This window comes from Cavia porcellus, unplaced genomic scaffold (assembly GCF_034190915.1).
Source record: "Cavia porcellus strain 051 isolate PalLab524CR breed Dunkin Hartley unplaced genomic scaffold, mCavPor4.1 scaffold_19, whole genome shotgun sequence".
NCBI lineage: Eukaryota > Metazoa > Chordata > Mammalia > Rodentia > Caviidae > Cavia > Cavia porcellus.
In genome coordinates, this window is record NW_026947502.1 from 19,656,830 (window position 1) to 19,673,472 (window position 16,643).

A 16,643-nucleotide genomic window follows, 5' to 3' on the forward strand; every position below is an offset into this window, starting at 1 on the left:
AATTAACAAGTACAAATCAGACATGTTTGCAATTCACAATAATATAAATAATTAAATCAGACTACTTAGTGTATATTAATGAACTTGTTTTTGTGTACATGATAAAAACCCTTAAAATCTACTTTTAGAAACTTTCAAGTACATTAAAATATTGTTTAGTTTTCTTTCACAAGTGCAAATATATTTTTCAGAAGTACCCCAACAGACATGCTTTTTGCTATTATCAGAAATACTCATTTTGCTTCGTTAAACAAGACATTTAAATGGATTGGAGTGTGGAGAACAGTTTGAATCAATTGGGGTAAAGATGAATAGGAATCTGTGATGACCATGTGACAGTGGTGACTTCAACAAATTGTCATTTTCTTATTAAGAACAAAGTAGACAGGCCATCACTAGATGCAGACGTTGCATGGAGAAAAATCAGAGTGACATAGTTTTTATAGACAAAGTTACTGGCAATTTGGAAAGTCGCAATGATCCTTGTCTTACTTTAGCTTTCTGTTGTTCACTGGTAGAATACAAATGGAAAACTTCTTCCGCTTTAACTAAACTAAGCAAGATTTCCAGTTAACAAGTTTTGAAAGGAATGTAAAAGTGGCCACAGCTGTACACTGCTTTTGCTTTTGGTGGAGAAGTATCTCACGTGCTCTATGAGTACCGCATTTAGTAGGCCATGGGAAGATTCTCTGTCCAGGTGCCTAAGGGCTTGGGAATAAATCCCAGCAATTCTATTTTGCAGGAACTTAAACCCTTACTTATCCACTATTCTAAGTCAGGATATTTAAAAAAAATTTTTTGTTCCAAATCAGTGACAGATTTTATTAACATCGAATAGTGAATGTGAGCTCTTAAAATATGCAGCATGAAAGCAGTTACATACTATCGCACTGTCAAAGGTATTTCCTTTAAAGCAGATAGAACAAGGAGTCGTCGGTAACTTAAAAATTATTTTCAATAAAAGAATTCTACCAATTGGATTATGTATTCTTACACTTTTGTTCCACCTGCCCTGCTTCCATGGTCCAGGGATATATAATAATTAAATTTCTACACCATTTCTACACTCTATTTTCATTATGTTAATGTGATTCTCTAACATATATTGACCTTCAATAAAATGTGCAAAGTGCTTTGCTCTAATCTCTTCTTGATTTTTGTTTTATTGTCATTAGCTTCATTTCCTGTGGTATGGGGTTATTTGTAGAGGTGACTTTTAGTGTAGTACATTTGAAAGTCACATGGATCCATGTAGTAATTTAATTTAATGGCTGTATTAATTCTGTTACAATATTTCATGTTACAGTATTTCAAATGGAGTGTATCTTGAAATGCAAACATTTTGATGCTTATTGATAATAGTTTACTGTCAGTATAATTTTTATGCCACACTATTCATTGACTTAAAACAGAAAAGTAAGTGTGTTCCAGTATTTTAACACAGTTCTGCAAATAAATTTTAGAACATTTTTGATATCCTCTTCAAAACTAGCTACATAATCTCCAATAGCCACTCCTATTTGGTCATAACACCTGCACATCTAAGCAAGTGCTCTTCCACTTTGTCGTGACAGATTTTCTTATCCTGGGCAGCTCACATAAATGCAATCATAGAATATATCCTATTTATGGCTGGCTTCTTTCACTTACTATCACATTTTCAAGGTTCTTTCCTGATATGGCAAGTATCAGTACACTCTTTTTATGCCAACAAATAATCAATTGTATGAACATGACATGTCCATTTACAAACCTTTTTCTTCAAAGGGATAAATTTTTGTTTAGAGTAAAGAGAAAAATATCAATACCCATATGATAAAATGGGGCTGGCAAAAGTTCTGGAATTAAGAAACATAGAGATGAAATAAAATGCTACCATACATTGTCTTGCTATAATTATTAATGTTGCCATCTCTTCTAATGCTTATTACTTATTGCCCCTAAGTGAAACATACCAGAGGGACCCTTCACCAAATATGTTTCTCTCCAACACCCTCTATTCCATTGACGAAAACAGCAGCTTATTTGTCATTTTATCTACTCTAATCTATCCAGATTGTGTTCATAGATCCATGTCCTTATAAGATACGGACTTATTAAAATTATATTCCTCAGCAATGACATTTCTGCTATTGAGAAGAATTCTGTTATTCAAGAATTTACTTTTTCTTCTCACACTCATGTATATGTGCAAAATTCCATTTTGCCTCTATGTTCTGCCTCCAAATCTGTGAATACTCACTCATTACTCAGGAATTTAAATGTAATTTAAATATATGTCAGTATTATAAATATACAAAATATATTTAGAGTTAAGTATCAACAATGTCAATGAAATCAAATAAGACTCCACTTTATGGTTTCTCTATGTCCTTTAATTCTGACCTATTTTTTTTCCTTTCTCATTTCATTGAATAGGGTAGCATATATGAAATGAAAAGATATCAACTAGGTTGCCAAAATTGTTTAAAAATTTTAAATTTAAATTTCATTGCCCTGCTAATATATATATATATATATATATATGTATGTAATTATACCAGACTGCATGTTTGAAGTGTTTATGCACTATTTTCCATTTGTATTAAACATTGGTAATGTACTCAATATATTGAAAAGTATGACAAGAGTGTTTGACCCTTTCACATTGTTTTGAGCCACGAGAGAAAGAACATTTTAAGAAACATTTCATATTTGGCACAATTATAGAACCAACTCTTCAAAAAATATTTTCATGAGAAAAAAGAAAAAAAAACATGGCAAGAAAACTTTTATAGTTAAAGAAGGAAAGAGAGATTGAAGGGAGAAAAAGAATCCAGCTATGTTCTCTACAAATACAAATTTCCTATGATCAGTGTGAATATTATGTAGATGTAATACACCAATAAATGTAATTAAAGTTGTTTTTTCATTTTTTAACATAACACAGAATAAAAGGAAGGTAACATGCAAAGACTATTAAAGTCCAAACTCTGAGAAATCAAGTAATTCAGAGAAGATAGGAGACAAAGAAAAAAAAAACTAATATAATTTAGAGAGGGTTGAAGAAAGAAGAAAAGAGAAAAAACTATATGTTTCTATTGATTCTCTAGTGTGACTTGAGCTTTTATTTTCATTAGGTAACATGTAAAGTGTAAAGAGAGAAAGTAGAAGATGAATATCATTTATATTATGTTTATTACTACTGTCATTACCACTCAATTTTCCAAACTTTGGACTGCTGGTTCACAAATGTAGCTTACAACATGAAATCCTATGGCATTTATTCATCATGAACAAATATCTACTTACAAATTCTCGTCTCCAAAGGTAATTTAATTGGTGCATTCCAACTACTATTGCTTATTTCACACTTCAGTAGGTAACGATGCATTAATAATCAAAGTTTCAAACTGTAATTAACATTAGCTTTAGGCTCCAGACAATGAAATGATTACATTTTAATATATGGGTTATAAACAAAGTTAATCTAACATATAAATAAACACCAAAAAAGGCCTCCATTTACTCTTTCTCTGCAAATGAATACGTATATCATGTGTTATCTAAGGCAGGAAAATAAGTGAATGTCAATAAAAAGAGGTACAGAGCTGTAGATACAACCCCTGAGGCTAATCAGTTCAGTGCACAAAGCTTAATTTGAGATTTCAAGGGAAACTCTTTTTCTAGTAAAAATTAAAAGATGTTTTTAGCCTTGCTTCATTTCTCTTTCACACTTTTCTGTTATTATTATTTATACTCTTCTATCTTACTTTACTGTTTCAATAATTAAATGAATTTCTGTGAAGAGATCCTGATTATGAATTGCTATGCTAGCATAGCAATCTTGATCGTACCTCTCCGTGCTGTCTGAATGCACTTGCTGATACTATTATTTTATGTTGTTAGAGATCATATTTATACGACTTTGAATGAAAAACATTTTGTGAATGGAATTAGAACTTGGGAACACTGAGATACCCCAGTAGTGTTTTTTATATTTTATTTTGAGACAGAAAATAAAAATGTTTTGCTATATTTCCCAGGCAGGACTCAAATTTGTCATCTTCTTGCCTTAGTCTCCTATGTATTTGGAATTACAAGTGTGAATCCCTGGACCGGGGGTAAAAAAAAAAAAAAAATAATAATAATTTACTCTTGGCTTGATCTTTGCCTCAATGATATTTTCTGGACTTTTTAATTAAAATTTTTGACAGTATTTACAGTTACACATATGTAAATAGTGGTGTTTGCTAGTTGTGACACTTTAAAATCCTCAAACACTTTTCTTGTTCATGCATGCAATGCTAGGAAAACTGCTTAACTTCTGTTTTCGGGTGTGACACATTGCTAAAAACTCAAAATGCATTGATTGTTTAGATATGTTCAAATGTATAAATGCACCGGGTAAATAATATTCACTGATTTTCAAACAAAAATAAAGTTTCAGAGAAGTTAAGTGATTTGCTACATATCACAGTGTCAGACTCTAAGGGCTCTCCTGATTGTGACCTGCATTTTGTTTGTATGTCACAACAATAACTAAAGTGTCAGAATAAATTGCAGTAGACAGAAGTATATTTAGCACTTGCTTATCACTCTTGTAAAGGCTAACATATGGAAAATCATCTCTTTCAAGTGAGGACTGACAGGTCGATAGAAGCTAATTAATGTTAAGTGACAAAAAAAAAATGTTCTCATAGCTAGAAGAGTAGTTCTGGATTATGATGCTGAGGATTGGGCTCCAACTGTGTATTGTTTTCCCACACTTTTTATTACCTTCTACCTATAAAAGACTCGGGGTAGCAATATAGCACACTTTTTCTTCAAATTCATGAGAACTTCTCAAACAATGACTGAAGGCATAAAAAAGATCCCTCTTTTTAATCCTAAGAAAATTTTAAATGTTCACTAGAATAGCGTAAAATACTTGTTTCATCTCATTTTCTCTTTGTATTATCTTTGTAATGATTATTATATAATATTAATACAATATTTCAGTGCTACGCTGATTCAGATCATTAATTATTAAGTGTCATATTATTCTCTTTGTGTTAACATTTAAAATAAGCTGACCACCTGGCATTGAGAAAACATTAATTAAATTAGGAGTTGTAATAAAGATATACCTTTTTTTAATCCCTACAAATGCTTTACATTTCATTGCCTTTCTTCTATTTGTGCTCAATAATCCCAAATGCATGTCATTACTTTTTAAAAAATTAAAAACTCTGTTGAGATAGAAATTCATCCTGATGCTGCTAATATAATCAGTTTTCGTGGTATAAAATTTAGGCAATTATTTAGAAATAAATTAAAGTAAATGGACATTTGTTTTAGTAAAGCTACAAGTCATGTCCTGTATTTGAATTCAGATATATACTATTGATATATATTATCAGATATATACTATCGATAGATACTATCAGATATATACTATCGCTAGTTTTTGTTCATTTTTCATATTTGATAATTTGCTAAAAGTTTAAACAAAATTAATCATGATTTTAATCTTATTAAAAACTAGAAATAATTGAAACAATTAGTGTGGCATTAAAGTTCTATTTTCTCATAGAATTTCTCATTTGTGGTAGAAAATGCATCCTTTAACACCTAAAATAATATGCTAATCTCATCAGCAAAATAGCTAATCACATGACATTTCTACTTTAATGTCTCAGTGCTGAGACTCCGACAGATGATTGTATTGCTGTGATGAATGTGTTGCCAGATGGTGATTTTTCTTCTTTGCTCCAATAATTCTAACACTTTAACATATCTTAGACATACCTATAGACAGTATTATGAAAGTACAGTTTCTCAGGCTTTGATTCAAAAACTTGTGAATTAGGAGGACTGGGGTAGATCCCAGGTTCAGGATTATACACCAAGCACTGCCTTTCCCTATCTCGGTGCTTTTTCGAATGCAGGTAATCTACAGTGCTCGTTTTGAGAAATAATGGAAAGTTTTACAAGGGTATCTGTGATTCGTGATGACACAGGATGTAATGTGGTTATCTGTGCACTCAGGCACATGAACACCTTTGTTGGAATTCTACATCAGAGGTCCGCAGTGTGTCTCCCAAAGAGAGCCAGGGTTCATGCAATCGAAATCACACATAGGGGTATGAGACAGAAGCTTCTTTTATTCTTTGTTTTTTAAGGTCTGCTTTCTTTTGTACTGCCTCATTCTGTGTGTGTGTGTGTGTGTGTGTGTGTGTGTGTGTGTGTGAGTATGTGTGTGTAAGAGACAGAGCAACAGAGAAAAACAGAAGACAAAAACAGATAGAGACAGAGACAAAGATAAAGACAGGGGAAGACAAAGAGACAACATAGACGGAGACAGAAACATAGGCTTTAGAAAACTCACCACCATCCCAGTTCTTATGCAACCAGTTAAACAGTAACTGATGGAGTAGCCCAAACTTAGGAAAATGTTTTTGTGGATTGCCCATGCAGTTTGGGAAGACAGTTGGCCTTTTGTCTGTCATTAATTCAAAGAAAGTCAGCATAAGATTAATATTCAGGAGAGTTCTTTCACAGAGTGAGTTTCTTAGGCAATAAAGATTATAACAAAATTATGAATCCAATCTCCAACTCTTACCCTCCCCACCAATAAAACTACACTATGAATGGAAAACGGTACCTAGTCTCATTATGATCTTTAGACTGTCATTATTGGGGCTAGTCACACTTTGGATGATGAGTATTTGAAATTCAATTTGAATGCATAATACCACATTTAATTTACACCACCACCTGTCAATAGGAAATATACTAAGGCAGAGCTTCTGAGATATCCATAGGGAATATTCAATTATAATCAACCTTCCTATTTTTGTTAAATCTTTGTCCTGAAATGGATTGTTTGTGCTATTTTTTTATTCCTGTAACAATGTGTCCGTAGGAAGAATTTGAATTTTAATTTAATATTCTCTGAGAAATACAATAGACAGTGCTTCTTTCAATCTCTTCAGTACTCTGCATGGTTGTCTATTTCATTTCTTGTTACATAGGTTAATTATAACTAAAGCTGCAGTCTTGGTGCTAGTGTAGGATACTTTGGAAGACTGTGGAAAACAATTTTTAACAAATCACATTGACCATACTATGTGGCAAAAGATAAATGCCATTTTTCTAACCCAGTATCAGTGAAACTAGAAAGAATTATTTTTGTTCAAATGAGGCTTTGGTTACACATGAATTCTTGCTGTCCATTGATAAGCCTGTGAAACTGTTTTTAAGCGTTAAATAGCCGCTGTACAACTTAAAGGCCATGAAAAGATAGTCTACATATCATAATGAGAAAATACCTCTAAAAGGAAATGAGGCTCTCTACAAATAAATCTTCTATCGTTTCAATGTATTGACAACTGGAAATGTTACTTTTTCTATCTTTTGCCACCAAAGTTTGTAAAACCAATATGTCTATTACATTTCTCTACATACTTCAGAGAAACATAAAAGTGTATTGAGACTTTCTACCTGTGAGGATGCAAGGACAAAAATGCAGGAGCTTTGTATATATCTCAAGATGCTCAGAGCCAGGGATTTAGCTCAGTGGCTCAGGTGCTTGCCTCATAAGCGTGAGGATGTGAGTTGGATCCTCAGCACCAAAAAAGAAGAAGAAGAAGAGGAAAAAGAGGAGGAAGGAGAAGAGGAGTTCTCTTCATAGGTCCAATGAGAATATCCAAATCACAAATTGTGATTAAAAGAGTATAATAAGGGAGAAAAACAACTATTTTGTTTATGTATTTAAGAATAAAATGAATTAATAAAAAATATTGCTAAGTCAAGGACTAGCACATTTTATTTAGTCAAGGAATGTTAGATTGATACAAGTTTTTTTTTTAAACACTTTGTAGAGTGAGTCCCTAAAATGTAAATCTACAATTCAAACAATATACTCAGCCATAAAAGAGGCAACTGATGGCTGTTTTATGACATGCTTTTACAGACATTTGCTTTGAATGTCTACTTATTTGGGACAGAATTTAAATGGTGCGATACTTGTATAACAATAAGTGTCATTTAGTAATCAAATAACTAATTGTCTTGAGCAAACATTACCATTGTTAATATCTAAAAATCCACAGAGCAACAGTGTGGGGCTCAGTGTGCAGGTTTGCTTGTATTCCTCCGAATGCTGAGTCCCTCACAGATGATCTGTACCTCAGTCTACCTGATCTGTAAAATGTGAAAATTGTTCTCTGTTCAAAGGTTTTCTATGAGAATTTAATGAAAACAAATCTGTAAAGCACTTAAAACAGAAACTGACACATGGCAAGTGCTGTGCTTGTAGCTACGAAATAAATATATTTATTCATGTATTGAATGTTTTTTCACCACAAACAGGAATGATTTTTTCTCCTTAGTACAACCAGCCCTTTCACACTCGGAGAAAAGAAATAATTGCCTGGTTATTTCATGAAATATCAAACGAACAGTAGAAAATTTCTCATTTAATTTTTATACAAAGTTGATAAGGATGTACTGGCTCCCTAATTTACAGCTGAAGGACCAATGACTGACAGGTAAATTTTGTTGTAATATTTTTTCTCCAGACAGGGCTTTGCAACACTGCTCAGACTGGCTTTGCACTCACCTGGTAGTCCAGGTTGGCCTCAGACTCACAGAGATCCTCCTGCCTCAGCCTCCTGAGACTAAACGCATATGCCACCATGCCCAATAGTGGGTAAGTCATTTTTGTCTTAGATTTCCTGTAAGTGCTTAATAGTCATAATTGAAGCAGAAAAAAGGGAAATACAAAATTTCAAATGAACACTTGTATCTTTTTACATTGTCATCTGTTCTTTGAAAGAAGACAGTATTTCATAAAGGAAACCCAGATGTACAGTTTTCAATTGAATGTTGAATTTATGTGATTTAACTTTTTTCCTGATCCCCATTATTATGATTATAGATGAACATATATGCGGGATTTAGCATTCCTGAGTTTTAAGTTCACAGAAGGGAGCCGAAGTTTCTTAAGAGATTAAATTCACTGAAAGTATCTTTTGTAATAGAAGCCCTGATTCTACCTCACTATCTTTAGTGGGGTAGTGGCCACCGAAGAATTATTCACCGGGAAGTTCACACTACCATTCCGTTGGGATTTTCATGTACTGGGTCTAAAGCAAATGGTATTTTAGATATAAGATGTGTATATCAAATCAATTAAAAGTTTTTATTAATTTTCTACAAATAATAATCATAAAAGATAAGTGGAAATGTGCCTAAAAAGTCTTGGAATATTGAATCTTGGGAAGAGTTGGAAGGTTTGCCTTTGCATCATTGTGTATCCAATTTCATCATAAGTATTAAGTTTGTTTCTTCCAGCAGCAATTCCTTAAAGCTGCATATGATTTTCGTTTTGAGTACATAATTTGTTAATCAGTGTTACCTGTAGATGACTTGTGACAGGGACAAGCTGCCAGGAAGGAAGTGTATCCCTCAGTTTCCAAGGTGATTCTCATTTATTGAAGCTAATCTATTTCTATCCATATTCACTTTCCTTAAACCTGCCACCAGGAAAAAGAAGGTGTCTTTCTATTTACTTTACCTTTTTAAAAGCATAGTATCAACCTTTCAGCTTCTTTACAAAAACAACAAATATAAAACACTAGCAATGTACATCCGTGGTAAAGAAACTTAGCAACTCAGGAAAATCAAACATTTTACACATAAAATGTAGCTTTCAGAAGTTACTTCAGTTACCCAAAAGTTAGCAAATAAAAATACATTTTATAATATTGACAAATATATGACAATGCCATGCACTTAAAAGAATAGAATTCACATATTCTCAGTATTTTTAAGTATGTAATACCAACTTCATAGTCAGGTCCGGGACACTAATAGTTTATGGAATTACTGTAAATATACATAAGTAAAGTATATTTCTTCAATGTGCTACTTATTCTTGGGTACTTAGGCTTTTTGTATGAACATAGGTAAGGGTTTTAACTCTTAATTATGTATTACATAATTTTATGTCTATATTTGGTTAAATTTTTAGAGCCTCAAATATCTTAAATTCTTTAAATTGTTTTGTGTGTTTTCTGTAAATCAATGATGGTTACTTAAAAGCATTTCATATAGTATCCTTCTATAATTTCTAAGTTCCACGATGGGAAGATCAAAAGGAAAGATTTTTGAATTATTGGTTGACCACTATGAAAAAATTATTCTCAATAGACTAGAATCCAGTAAAATCCTATTCATGTCTGTAGGACTGCTTCAGGGTAAATATAGATTTCAAGCAAAACTAGTTTGTGTGTTGAAGAAAGCCTGTTTTATCACACTGTCAAAATACAGATGGAACCCAGAAGTCTAAGATACTATTTAACAGTTGCCCAGGAGAGATGCCCACCTTAATGAGTACATTATGTAATTAGGAAATAAACCATGGTTCTGTTAAAAACACTGAAACAAGATAGCTTCATTTTAAATGTGATCTTCTAATCAGTTTATTCAAATTACTGATATAAGGGAATGAAATTCCAAACCTGCTAGATGTCCCAGTACAAGTTCGTGTTCTCTAAAATTGAAGAATGAGCTTTAGAAACAATGGAGATAAAGAATAGAATATTTTATTGAAGGAAAGGAAGCTTCTGTCTGAGAGAGAGACAGAAAGGGTCCTGAGCAGTTTGCCAAGGACTCTGTCATTTCTAGGGACTTTTACAGAGTAAAACCATGAGGTGAGACCGGTCCAAGGTGGGGAAAAATAGGAACTCACAAGGTGGGACAGTACTGTGATCAACCAATGAAATTCATTGTTCAGGTAAAGTCCATTAAATCAGGAACAAATAGGGAAGTGAGTCACACAGCAAGCAGGCATGCTTAACAGCAGTGACTCTTCCTGTAGGAGGTTGGCTAGTTACTCCTGACTTCCTTAGGGAGAAAGAGAACTATTTAGACTATCAATCCTTAAGATAGGGGTGGATTTGCTTTGGCCTTTTGTCTTCAGATCTGAGCCACAGTGGGAGGTGATTTTCTCCCCTATGGTTGCAAGGTACCTGGCCTTCTGCACTGGGTCCTTTGAGGGACCACCTCTGTCTGACTGCCTATAATATTTTTAACCAATTGTGCTGCCTATTAATTATAAATGCCTATTAATTATAAATAGGAAGGTCTCTCCTATTAGGAGGTATGTTTTGTCCTCTCTCACATTGTACATCACATTTTTAAAACCCCGTTTTTAAAAACTTATTTATTCATTTATTTATTTATTTATTTATTTTTGTCTTTTTGAGATAGGATCTCTCTATGCAGCTCAGGTTGGCCTTGAGGCTCCCTTTGTAGCCCAAACTGGTCTAGAACTTGCAATGATCCTCCTGCCACAGCCTGCTGAGGACTGTAGTTAGAGGCCTGTGCTACCACAGCTGGCCAGTATCTCACATATGAAAGTAAAAAGAAAATTCAAATTCTCAGTCCTTAATTTACCAAATCTGACTGTCTCTCAGATTTTTATCTTAGAAGATGGTATCAGGGGTTCCTGGAAAAATAATACAGATTTTCCTTGATTATCCTCGCCCTTCCCCTATCCTTATGATCTGAAGATCTTTTAAGATACATGCTAGATCTTACCATTTTCACTATTTTTTTTACAAAAACAACAATACATCAATATAATAACAACAACAACAAAATAAAAGCTCTTTGTTATAGAGTCATGCAACCCTAATATTATATTTTCATATGAGTGACATTCTGTCTTAATATGTACATTTTTACGGTCAAACTCAGGTTTTTATTACTTAAGTCTACTGACGTTTCATACTTGCCAACTAAATGCAGTGATAATTATGTCATTATTTCTATTTTTATCCTTTCTAGGATTGATACATAGATAAAGAATCACCTTAACAAAGCAAAGGATGTTTTCAAATCATTTTCTGCTGAGCCAACCCCAGTTTGACAACAAATTTTATTGTCTTTGAATACCTTCTTCTGTAATAAAACTAAATGAGGTTTCCATTGTGGCAAACTACCCACTTAAAACCAGCAGGGTAAAATGGTGATTCTAAAGATGAGTAATCAGTGACTCAATGTCCCTATTAAGTCAAGAAGTAAAAACAATTATGCTTTCCTGCCTTTCTCCTGAGGCCGACAAATGATCTATTTGTTTTATTCTTGTAGGTAAAGAATTACTTGTAGGTAAGGAAAACAATTCTTGGAGTATCTGAGATGTCCAGCATGTTTCATTAAGCACCTCCTGTTTGAGAGATAGTTTTTGGCAATTTACTCTGTCTTTATGAATTGCCAACTCTGAGACCTGGAGAATTTTGTTTTGAAATATGCTCTTTAGTGACATAAAAGCACCCAGCAGTATGGTATGTGATCATCCTGCCTCCAGACAATGACCTTTCCAGGGCTATTGGACACGTGGCTAGTTCTTTGCTCTGCTGGATATTTTGAAGTTGGCAAGGACATTAAACTGTGACCTAAACATTTTCTTTCTCACTGTCTATAGAATTGGCACACAATTTTATTCTCAAAAAATTGTTCAATAGTGTTTCCTTGATTCTAACTTACTAACACAATAATAGCTTTATAATTAAAGTATGTTCCTACTTCTATAGATGCAAAAGTGTAAATCCACTTTCCAGACATTGAAACTGTGATTCTTTAGAATAAGGTCTGTTATTGAGGGCTTTATTTCACAAAAATAATTGCCTTGTGTTTCAGCTTGCACATTTTAAAAATAGACATGTCCACACTACATCCCAATTATGCCTTGATATATCAAAAGCCACATTTTGTAATGCACTATGATTCACAAAGGAGAGCCATAAGGTAAATCTTTCCATATTTATATGTGCCAAGAAAAGAATTCTGCTTATAAGATCTCATCATGGAAACTCAGGGTAAATCCAGCTTCAAACAGAGGATAAGATTTGCTTCACTACAGGGATTCAGAAGTTGCTACTTCCACATTTACACAAAATAAACTACAGGCAAGTCAGAATTGCAATCCAAGCAGTGACCTCTATCTGAGCCCGGTAAACCAGATAATTCACCTTTGCCCCAAGCTGACTACAGACTTTGGAGATACGTGATGCTGACTGCATGCAGATCTCGTCAGCAAATCTACGTGTTACTATGATTTTCTTCACTAGAAAGAGAATCACTCAGTAGAAATATAACAAAACCATCTTTGATTTCCCAAGAGATCAATTTGCTTTATAGAATTATACCATCAAATGGCACTTTTTAAACATTGGTGTTCAGATTAAGGCTTACTAGCTAAAAGTGGTAAGCTGGCACTCATCTGAAGGTATTATGATAGTTTATTTTCTTCCCCTTCTAATGAGTAGAGAACATATTTGCTGTGTCAAAATATTTCTAATCAATAGATGCTAATATAATTGTGTGTTGTACTATCAGAGGTAATTGCTTCCAAGAAACATTTGGATAAGTTAGGAAGGGGATTATTAACAGGACAGTTGATTTTGAATTTTTACAGGAAGTACGTATGTTTGTACTTCAGCATATGCATATACTAGTCACACAGAAGTGATCTTACTGACAGTTCTCTTTAAAAATAGAAACTTATTTGGATAAGCAATCTAATTTGCCAGCTCCATTGTGTTTCTTTTGTATATAAATATAGTTGATTCCCAATTTTTAAATAAAAGCTTTAAATTGTTTAGGTTTTATATTTTCTGCAAGCTTAATACCACTTAATTCATATATAGAGAGAAGATCTGCTAGACAATACTGTTTAAAGGGCGGTAGCCACACATTCATTATAACACGTAAGAAATGTCTTCGTTTTTCTTCTTCTACATACTATGCATAATGCATATGCACAATATACTCAATAAATAGCTGAGGGATGAATAGATGATTTATTAATTTTGTGGTCTTAATCTGAGCTATGATTAATATATGAGTTTGTACCCCATTTCCATACAATTGGTCTAGAAATTTCTTGTAATTCAGAGGGCCATTAAATGAATAAATATCAGTGGATGAAGTAGACAAATCTTTCACAAATAAAAATGAGACTGTTACTGGAGCCAGAGGAGTGCCCATTGGATACACATGTGCATAGCAAAAGCTAGTTGGATCTTGAAGTTGAGTGTCTTACAACAAACTTGCCCAATGTGATCTAAACACATCCTTATCCAAGATAAGCAATGCCATATCCAGTTTGCTATAAATACATCATATCTCCATGTAGTCTTTTTGTTTTGTTTTGTTTCTGTTTTTGTTTTTTTGTACAAGGGATCAAACACATGATGACATTCTTGCAAAGCAGATGCTTATGCTGTTGAGCTAAATCCCAGACCATGTTTCCAGGTAGTTTGCAGAACAACAACAAAAAATTTGCTAATAAACTTAACACTACACAAGTATTATCTAGTTGGTTCATTAGATTATAATTTTTTTAAAGCTATAAAAATTTGTAGAGGATAATTACTAATACTTTTCCAGAGATATATGTACATGGTAGTTTGAAAGCTGAAGCACTAAGTTAATATGCTAGGATTACGAATAGCTTTGAATAGAGTATAATATGCAGGCACAGACATCCTTAAATATAGAAATAATTTATGGAAAAGTTTTTGTCTTTGATAGACTCATAGTTTATAGAAAAAGATACTTATATTTCAGAGGAAGGGAAAAAATAATATCCAGTAGTTATTTGAGGTTCAAAAATGCTGATAATTTTTGAAAATAAGAGCACAAGCAAAAACTTACTTTGAATTTTGTAATCTAACAGATAATTGTGATACTTGTGATTATATTAGATGTAGTCTTGAAAGATTTACATGTTCATTTCCCAAAACAATGTATAGTGAAAATTTGGAGTAATTATATAGATCAATGTTTGGAGAAGACAGATAAAACTAGAGGAAAAAGAGATATATCTGTATCACAAAAACTTCCAGAGCTTTTTCAGTGATTTATATTGCTGAGTGTTTCTCTTTCGAATTTTCACTCAAACATTTTGGAGAAGCCTAAAGAGCGATAATTTGAGAAAATGATTCTGACATTTCCCTTCTTCCTTCAATTTAAATAATAACCACTGATCTAGATGATGATAATGATGATGATATGGTAAAAGAAATAAAAACATGAAATATGATTGAGGTAATCCATATTTCGACTTTTGTTTATTCATGTAAATTAATGACACTTTCCAATGAAGTATACAGTAATTTTCCCAAGGATATTAGTAGAACTTCATCAAAAATAAGGGACATACACACATATATCTGAAGAAATTTTGGTAATGTACACCAAATCAAACTTAGTAGTTTTCTTGTTCTTTCTGAGTTATGGATATGCATTTATGTATTCTGATCCTCTCAAAAAGAGAAACAGTAAGTAATGTACTTCAAAATTATTTGACCTGAAAACAGTATGATCTCCCACAACTCCTACTATTTTGTTTTCTAAAGTAAATAAATTGGGATAATTTAAGGATGATTCAAAAATTTATTGAACATTTATTATCTCAGCATGTGTATACTTGCAAAGGAATACTAATGCTTTGTAAGTGCATTACAATTATAATGCAGTATATGTAAAGAATAAATACATATACCCAGGCATACCATTTATTTCTTTCCAGAATATAAAACTAAGGATAATATTTTTGTATTGGTGGAGCATGATTATATTTTGCAAGGCTTCAAAGATGGTTACTTGTGTTTGAAGACAGTTTGATTATTTGAAATGAATGAACTGGTGCACTCTTCTTTTTCCCAAGCCTGGGGATCACGATTGAACCAAATCATTGTGCATCCAGGCAATTTTTCTGCCGCAGAGCTAGTTCTCCATTGCAGACAAGTGTATGTTTAAAATCATTTCTGCAAAAAATTCTGTACAACATACAAGAGGAGATAGAAAAGCAAAAGGCAAATTGCCTAATAATTGCAGCAGAAATAGCAGCAGGTAATTTCTAAATTATTGCAAATTGAGTTGGCTCTGCTTACAGTCAAATTATGCAACCCATCTCTGGGCAAATGCTATGCCTTTATATTAAGATATTTGGTTTGCTAACTTACTCCAACTTTATCTAAATTACTCTACCTTTACCTAAATAACTTCATTTTTATGACCTAGGAGTACTGGTCAGAAGAGATTGAGTAGAAAAGTCTTGAGAACTAGCTTTAGAGTTAGAAAAGAAAGAATCTGAGAAGGTTAGAGAGAGAAAAGGGAGGACAAAAAAATAACAATATAGTAAGAAAACATAGATGACTGCCTAGGACCTTCTCAGTGCCTTGGGAAGAAAGAAATCAGACTGGGCAAAAAAACTATGGTGACAGCAATGTGGTATCTCTTCCCCTCTTTGTCAGTAACAGTTGGGCAAAAACAATTGTATGAAGACTGTAGAGGAAAGAATCAAGACAAAAGTGTTAGAGCCACCACAATACTGGATTACTCCCAGAAATGAAAGTGCAAAGTGGATTACATCTTTGGCCAGTATATCATATCTAGTACATAATTATAAGTATCCCAAACTGTAGTCTTAACATCTTTGTTGTAATAATTATTTCATTTTTATGAAGACTGTAGTTCTCATTTTAGGGTTAGCAGTGCAAACCAGTATTTAGTCAGACGACAAAGAAGGCAGAGAAAAGCACTGAATGGAGAGTTTGGGAGAAGGCATTGTATGGGATAGAGTGGGGGGTCATCCAGGAAGCTGC

At 33.1% G+C, this 16,643-nt stretch overlaps 1 long non-coding RNA gene across 1 annotated transcript in view; it reads left to right on the forward strand.

Moving 5' to 3' along the window:
- Nucleotides 1-16,643, forward strand: part of LOC134471711 (uncharacterized) — a 1,254,606-nt gene that overhangs the window by 351,033 nt on the left and 886,930 nt on the right. Inside the window, exon 3 of the long non-coding RNA XR_010041297.1 lies at nt 8,544-8,674. This is a non-coding gene — a long non-coding RNA (uncharacterized LOC134471711). The remainder of the gene's footprint in view (nt 1-8,543; nt 8,675-16,643) is intronic.